The sequence below is a fragment of the Phyllostomus discolor genome, chromosome 12 (assembly GCF_004126475.2).
Source record: "Phyllostomus discolor isolate MPI-MPIP mPhyDis1 chromosome 12, mPhyDis1.pri.v3, whole genome shotgun sequence".
NCBI lineage: Eukaryota > Metazoa > Chordata > Mammalia > Chiroptera > Phyllostomidae > Phyllostomus > Phyllostomus discolor.
The window spans coordinates 70,828,065-70,835,718 of record NC_040914.2 but is presented as its reverse complement, the minus strand read 5'-3'; positions in this window follow the sequence as shown (position 1 = coordinate 70,835,718).

Here is a 7,654-nt window from a genome sequence, read left to right as displayed (position 1 = left end):
CAAGGTACCAAGGCTCTCAGCACGTGGTGGGTGGGATCAGGGTGGGCTTCCTGGAGGGGTGATGGGTGCCTGAAGACCCTCAGAAAGAGCAGGCGCTCCCCTCAAGGAGAATGAGTAAGACAACTGCACTGAGCCAAGACCTTGGGTGGGGGCGCAGCCTGACCCGCTAGCCCACTGTTCTCCCGAGGGCAGAAGGGCCCAGGCTGGCATTTGTCTCAGTAATGTGTGTGGGAGCCCCTGGCATTTGTGGGGGCAGTGGGCAGGGAGGCTAGACACCGTGCACTGTGCCGACCAGTCCCCTCGGACAGAAACAGCCCTGCGTCCCACAGGACAGACTGACGGCCACCAGGGTCACATAGGTGAAAACGGTTCCCCGCTGGGAATTATTGGCATTTAGAACCTAACGTCATTGCACATGTAAATGCAAATCTTCTTTTCCTGGCCGGTATTAAGAGTCACTGAATTCTCTAGGAGTGCAACCACCGTGTCAATGGAGGGAAGGTTGTTCTTGTTCTGTTTGGACAGTGACCAAGAGCTGGTCACCATTTCGGAAAATGACGTCACCAGAGGCCTCGCCCACAGGGCACACCTGTGACCACCTGCGCTAGTGGCCGTTCCCTGCCTGGGGCTCCTGGAATCTGAGCGAGAACCTGATTCCTTCTTGATTTCTCTGAATGGGTCTAGCGTTCCCACTTGTGGAAACCTCCTTCCTGTACATCCCCCTCCTTCCTGTTATAATTATGGCATTATACCGATGCCTGAGAGATCACATGTATAGGTGAATTATAGGTGTATACATTCAACTTCAGGATAGGAAGCCATGTTACAAAATATTTGTTTTATAAAAGAAGCACCAGGCCTGGACGTTTGCAAGCCCCTGAGTCGGGAGATAGGAAAAAGTTTTTTTTTTTTTTTTAAGATTTTATTTATTTATTTTTAGAAAGGGAAGGGAGGGAGAAAGAGAGAGAGAGAAACATCAATGTGTGGTTGCCTCTCACGTGGCTCTCACTGGGGACATGGCTGGCAACCCAGGCATATACCCTGACTGGGAATCGAACCTGCGACACTTTGGTACTTTGGTTCGCAGCCCGCACTCAATCCACTGAGCTACGCCAGCCAGGGAAAAAGTTTTGGTGGTGCTGCCAGCAGTGGAGGGACCGGCCAGCCTGGGGCCCACCCAGAAGCACACATACCTCACGAATGAATCAGGAGGGGGACCTGAATGTCACGCTACCCTTTCCAAAGCCGTGCCCTCAGGCGGAAGCCTAACAAGCACCTTCGCCTGCTGCTGACCCGCCTACGTGGGTCCTGCGTGAGCAGCTCTGAGAGCAGCGCACGGCCACCCCGGTTCGGCCAGGAAGGTGTAGGCTCTTTATGGCGAAGGAGACTTTGAAGCCGAATCCACCTAAAATGCAGTCAGTCTTGAGGGAGTGGGAGTGACCAACATTACCCCCGAGGGAGGCAGGAAAATATCAAATGAAAGGCACTTCCAGATCCACTGGCAGGTCACCTGAACAGAGGGCATGTCCTGAAGCCCGTATATTCTCTCTCTCTCTCTCTCTCTCTCTCTCTCTCTCTCTCTCTCACACACACACACACACACACACACACAAAGAGAGACAGGATGGCCATAAGAAGAACGTCATTTCCTCTTGGATAAATGTGAAAACATTTACAAACTATGGAGAGGACTGTCAAATTTCCAACCTGCCTGGAACCCCCTGGTTGGGTCCTGGCTGTCCCTTAGTGGGATGACGATGAGAAGCCAGCCAGGCATCGGCCAGGTGACCAAAGCCCCACACATCAGGCTGAGAGGCTGGAACTCAATCCCAGAGTTAATGGGAAGCGGATGGTGAATGCTGAGCAGGGAGCAATGTGACCAGATTTGCATTTTAGAAAGTCAGTCTGGCTACAGGGGGGATGATGGATAGGAGGGGCCAAGATTAGAGGCAGGGCAGCCAGGCAGGAGCCTGCCTGTGTCTGGGGAGTAGGGTAGGGGAACAGAGGTGGCTTGGCTTGTCCAGGGGAGACATGACAGTAGCCTGGATGAGCAAAGAAGCATCGAGGAAATTGGTCCTGTGTGGCTCTGAGCCGCTCCGCTCAGTGAGGCTCAGAAAGGGAGCCCCGTGGGTGTGGGGCGCCCTCTGCTGGACATTTTCATCGCCTGCGGTGGGATTCGGATCTGCTTCCGGAAACACACATTGGGATATTTGTGACAGGGAGGGCAGGCAGCCCGGGGAGAGGGTCTCCTCTCTGCCCACGTGGTCAGGGGGTGGCCATGGCAAGGAGAAGATGGCCGGTCCCCAGCCGATGAGAAAGAAGACACAGAGCAGAGGAGTCTACGTTTTTCATTCCCATGTTTGTGCCCCATCAATAGGGGTCTGCCCTGAGTGTGGACACCACCACGCCATGCTCCTCTCGGATTCACAGGAACCACGAGCAGCACGGCATTAAAATCATCCCAGTGGATGTAACCGCTACTTGTACTTATTTATCAGATAGTTTTTAATGGGTATAACTACTACACATTGTGAATATTGTATTGAATATTCTGTTAGATACTGGGTATGATTGACTAGATACTGAATTCACAGTAGCCCACAATAACCATAGTATTAAAACATTTAGTGACTAGAACTACTCTTAACTAATTGAGTGTATGACTAGACATTACCTCGCTTAATCCTCATTTCTATTATCAAGCCTGTTTTTCAGATGACAAAACTGAGGTTCCCAAAGATTAAGCCCCAAGCCGAAAGGCACACGGTGCCACAGGTGCAGACCCTTGTGTAACCCTGGGCTGGACTCTGAGACCACCGCTCTCTCTCCTTGCCTCCCTGGTCCCTCAGCTGAGCCAGAGCACAGGTGCCCCTAACACACGGGGACCCCTCGTGGCCCCCAGAGGAGGTGGGGATGTCCTAACTGGGCTCGTGTGCTCGTGGATGGCAAGCAGAGGGCAGCCACTTACCTTCCGCCATCCCTGGGGCAGCTCCGCGGGCAGCTCCACCCTTGAGTAGCACCTGGGGTGGGACTGACGCCAAAGTCCCAGAGCCTGGCACGTGCGCACCCCGAGTTCCTCCTGTGTGGCCTCAGGGCTGCAGGTGGGCCATCGGGGACCCCTAGACGTCCTGGAGCCCAGCACTCCCTCTGGAGGAAGACAGGACTTCGTGGAAATGAAGAAGCTTTGGACAATTCTGTCTGTGTGATCAGGGCTATTGATTTTAAAAAGGTCATTCCTTGGTTGGGGAAGAACAGCCTTTTCCAATAGCATCCTCCCAGAGCAGACCACCTTTACTCTGCAGGGTGAGCCCCAGGCTGCCGGTGCTTCACGAAGATGCAGCAGGTCTGACGGAGCCCCTTCAGGTTTTCTCTCGGTGGGGGGGCACACCTGAGACAGTGCAGAATTAGCCCCCACTGGGTGCCCCCGCCCCGTTCGCCAGGCCCTGAGCTGGCTGTTTCCCACTTGCCGTCTCGCCAGCTCTGTCTGCGGTGGGCGTTCACTGTCCGCCCACAGAGAGACCGAAGCAGCACAGGCACGTTGGACACCTTCTGTGCCCAGGGTCACTCGGCTGGGGAGCGACAGGCCTAGGACATCAACTCGGACTTTTCCTACTCCCAAACCCCCAAGATTTCCCCCGTAAGGGTGACATCTGTATTTGGCCTGTGGTCCACTCTGACTTCCAGGTCTTCTTCTCCCCACTCTGTGCACTAGGCCGGTCCTATCCCATCTCGCAGCCGTGCGTGGTGCTGAGGTGCACAGGCTCAGGGACCGCCTGGCTGGATGTTATCCTGGGCCTGCCCCTGCTAGCACTGGGGAAATGACTCCACTGCTCTGTGCCTCAGTTTCCTCGCCTGTGACATAGGGATAATGAAAACAGTACCCACCTTCAGAGGAGCATAGGAAGAAAAAATTCTTAGAACCTGGTATAAGTGCTCAACAAATGTGGGCTTTCCTTCCCAGGGGGCCAGTTCCCAGCCCTGGCAGCTGTAGACCACCACCACCACGTGGGGCCCACCCAAGAGGTTCTGATTTAATGGGTCTCAGGTGAAGGCCTCGTGTGGCTGGTTGTTGGAGCTCCCCCTGGCGATTCCAACATTCAAGCGAAGGTGGTGTGCACCCAGCCCGGGTTTCCACAGCAGCCAGTGTCCTGGGTCCCCGGGACAGCGGGCGGCACCCAGCGGGTATCAGGAAATGCTGGCACATGCTCAGATGCCTGTGGGGTCTATGTTCCTCTTCATTTAGCACCTAGATCCCATTGAGTTTGGATCTCATCTCGCATCAGTGAGGAGGGAGAGGTCACCCCGTCAGGCCAAGGTCACCCGCCCTGAAACACAGACCAGCTTTGTCCCATCCTGACAGTCCGAAGTCCAAACATGAAGTCATCCCAGCCCTGCCCCTGCCCAGGGCCGTGGAAGTTCCGCCTGGGCGGGCGGGCTGACGGCATCCCTGAGAATTCCCGAGAAGGGACACGCCCGTTTCTTTCTAAGTCACATGCCGCTGTCTCCTGGCTTCCCTGGGGGACATGCGGGAGAAGCCCAGGTCCGTCGGGACGTGGGCTCTTCATTCCACGTAACCAATGACTTCAGCTCCCTGGGTCTGTTTTCTCATCTGAAAACACCTCACAGGTTTTGTGGGGATTCAAATGACAGAAGACAGGTCAGGGCTGCATTAAGTGACGGCCACACTCCCACAGTCCCGCTGGTTGTTGGGCCGGGGTGGCCCAGGAGGTGGCCCGGAGCACCCTCACTGATGAGGGGCCCTTGGCAGCGCTGGGGGGGGGGGTGACCAGGGAGGAGGGCAGCTGTAGGGGCTCGAGGCCTGAGCCTGGCCAAGAGGAGGATTAGAGACTGACAGACAGCAGACAAAGTGCAGGTGGCACCAGCCAGCCCTGCCCCCTGCTCTCTGAAACACAAGCATTTCCCCCAAACACGCAAAGGGACCAGCATTTCCGGAGCCCCTCCAGGGGCCGGGCACGGAGCAAGATGCGTCACAGGTGTGACGTGCGTCTCCGCTGAGCCTCCCCGCAGGCCTCCCAGTGGGCGTCAGCCTCTGTTCCCACCTACAGAAAGTCGTGGCTTGGAGCCGGCGAGGGCCCCAGGTCCACGCCCAAACTCGCCCGGGTGTGAGCCCACAGCCCTCCCACTGTCTGCAACGGGACGCGGCTGGCATGCCAGCCAGGGGTCTAAGGCCCCTCCCTAAACTATCTGTTTACAGTAACATATGGTGAGAGAGGAGCCACAAGTGTAGAGAGCCGAGTTCCTTTCCAACACTCGTTTACTCCTTCTTTCACAAAGTATTTACTGGGCACCACTGGGTGTCGTGTGAGGCATGGGGAACCCAACAGCAAGAAGACAGGCTTGGTCTGTGGGTTAATGGAGCCGGCATTCCAGGGAGCATGTGGGGAGTGAGGTGAGCGGGGAAGAGAGACAAGGAGTAAGCGAATCCACAAAGATGAGAAGTTATAAGGGCTATACATCAGTTACCTGTTGCTGTATAACACCCCATGCGTATGGCTTGCAAGGACCATCGTTTACTCCTCACGATCTGGTGACTTGGGCTGGGCTTAGCTGGGTGGTTTTTCTGCTGGTCTTGTCTGAGGTCATTTACAGCCCAACTGTCACCACGTGGCTCAACCGGGGCTGGAGGGTTTCAGAGGCCAAATGGCAAAGGCCACCTGAAGCCCGGCTTCGGTGTCAGCACCACATCACTTCTGCGCCTCCAGTTGGCACGGTGAGACCTGCCTGGAGTTAGAAGACGGGGAGAGCGAACTCCCGACAGCCACGTCTTCCGAGCGGCCCCAGGCTAGGAAAGGCCAGGCTGATGGCCAGCACAGAGGTCAGAAATCAGGCCCACGTGCATATTTGTTCTGTGTAAATAGTAATACGTTTTCCGAAATATCGAATTAACTTAAATAAATGCAGAAACCACAGCAGTTCATGTACAACTCAAATTTTCCAGCTTTTTGGGAAAAATCAGAAGGTCTGGCAACACGGGCCCCACAGGCCACAAGGCAGCAGAGCGTCTGCTGAGCGGTGCTGCCCCCATGGGGTGCGAGTCCCTCTCGCACCTGTCGCCGTCCTCCCGCTCCTGAGGGGCTCCTAATCCCGAGGCTGAGGGCCGTGCTGCCGGTCAGGACTCTTCGGCTCCTGCGGCTCGGACAGGAGCGTCCAGAGGGAAACGAAGTCTCCCTCCTACCCAAACCCCTGTGCAAAGTGGGAAAGTGAAAGATGCCCTGGGAAGAGCCCACGTTTGGTTGTCTCCGCTGGGCGTGTGATTCGTATTAGTAGTAATTCAGCCGTCGATGCCCTGCCCTGCTTCACCCCTCTGGAACATCTCAGGCCTTTTCAGCATTTTCAGCCCTCTGAAACAAAGTTGGGGGAGAGGAGCAGAGAAGTCCCCGAGGCGAGGCGCCATCGATGCTTCTCTCTGAAGGATGAGAAGCTGGCAGCCAGGCTGAGTGTTGGGTGAAAAGGCACAGTACGTGCCCATGTCCTGTGGTCACAGGGGGCCCCAGGGTCTGGAAGATGAAGTGTCAAGTGGCACAGAAATTAAGGTGGAGCCGTGGGTGAAAAGCACTTTGCAGAGGTTTGGAGGCAGCAGCACACAGGCTGGGCTCCACTCCAGGCAGGGGGACCGCGGTGGAGGGTTCTAGGCTAGGAGTACCAGGGTGCGACCTCCAAACACAGAGAAAGCAGACTGTGAAGGGAGGGGGCTGGGGTTGGGGGGGATGGATTTTTAGGGTTGAGAGGAATTGCCAGAGATCACTGGTGAAAACAAGAGTCTGTCGAGATTCCCCGTCCTGACTGATTTCTAAAGGAAGCCTGGGTAAATCGAAGCCTCCAGGACCTCAGGTGGGCCCAGGGGCTTCGGCCGTAGCCTCTGGAGGTACATGCCGGAGTGGCTCAGATCTAGAGAAAAGCAGCACCAGTTCTGCTGCTGACATGCCGCCAACCCTGCAAGCAAGACGTCTGACATACGGGTGGTTCTCAGCTCCGGCTGCACATTACAATCATCTGGGCCCTATTCCTGGGCCCTTCCAGACTAATCAAACTCGAACTTCTGCAGGGTAGGGTAAGTTTCCTATAGCTGCTATAAAAATCACCATGAACTCAGTGGTTTAAAACAACACACATTTATCCTCTTACAGTTCTGGAGGCCAGAGGTCTCACAGGGGTCTCCCTGGGCTGAACTCAAGGTGGGGGCGGGGCTGGTTCCTCCTGGAGGCCCCAGGGGAGGATTCACTGCCTTGCCTTTTCTCATTCTGGAGGCGCCTGCGTTCCTTGGCCCGTCTGTGGCCCTGCATGCCTCTAAGCCCCGAGTCAGCTCTCACTCCCTGTGATGCTACTGGGCCCCCCTGGATAACAGGGGACCATCTCCCCATCTCAAGACTCTTCACTTAATTGCATCTGCCAATTGCCTTTTGCCACATCAAGTGACAAATTCACTGGTTCTAGGATTAGGGCGTGGAAGTGTTGTGGGTAGAGGGGGGCATCATCCCACCTACTAAGGGGTTAAGGCACCTCGAGTGTTTTCCTGCAGAGTGAGCATGCTGAAAAGAGTTCCCTGGCAGGGCCCCGTGCTGCAGGGAGCCTCAGAACAGAGGACACTTTGTCAGTGCCCATCCCACCACATTGTGCCTCATGACACAAAGAG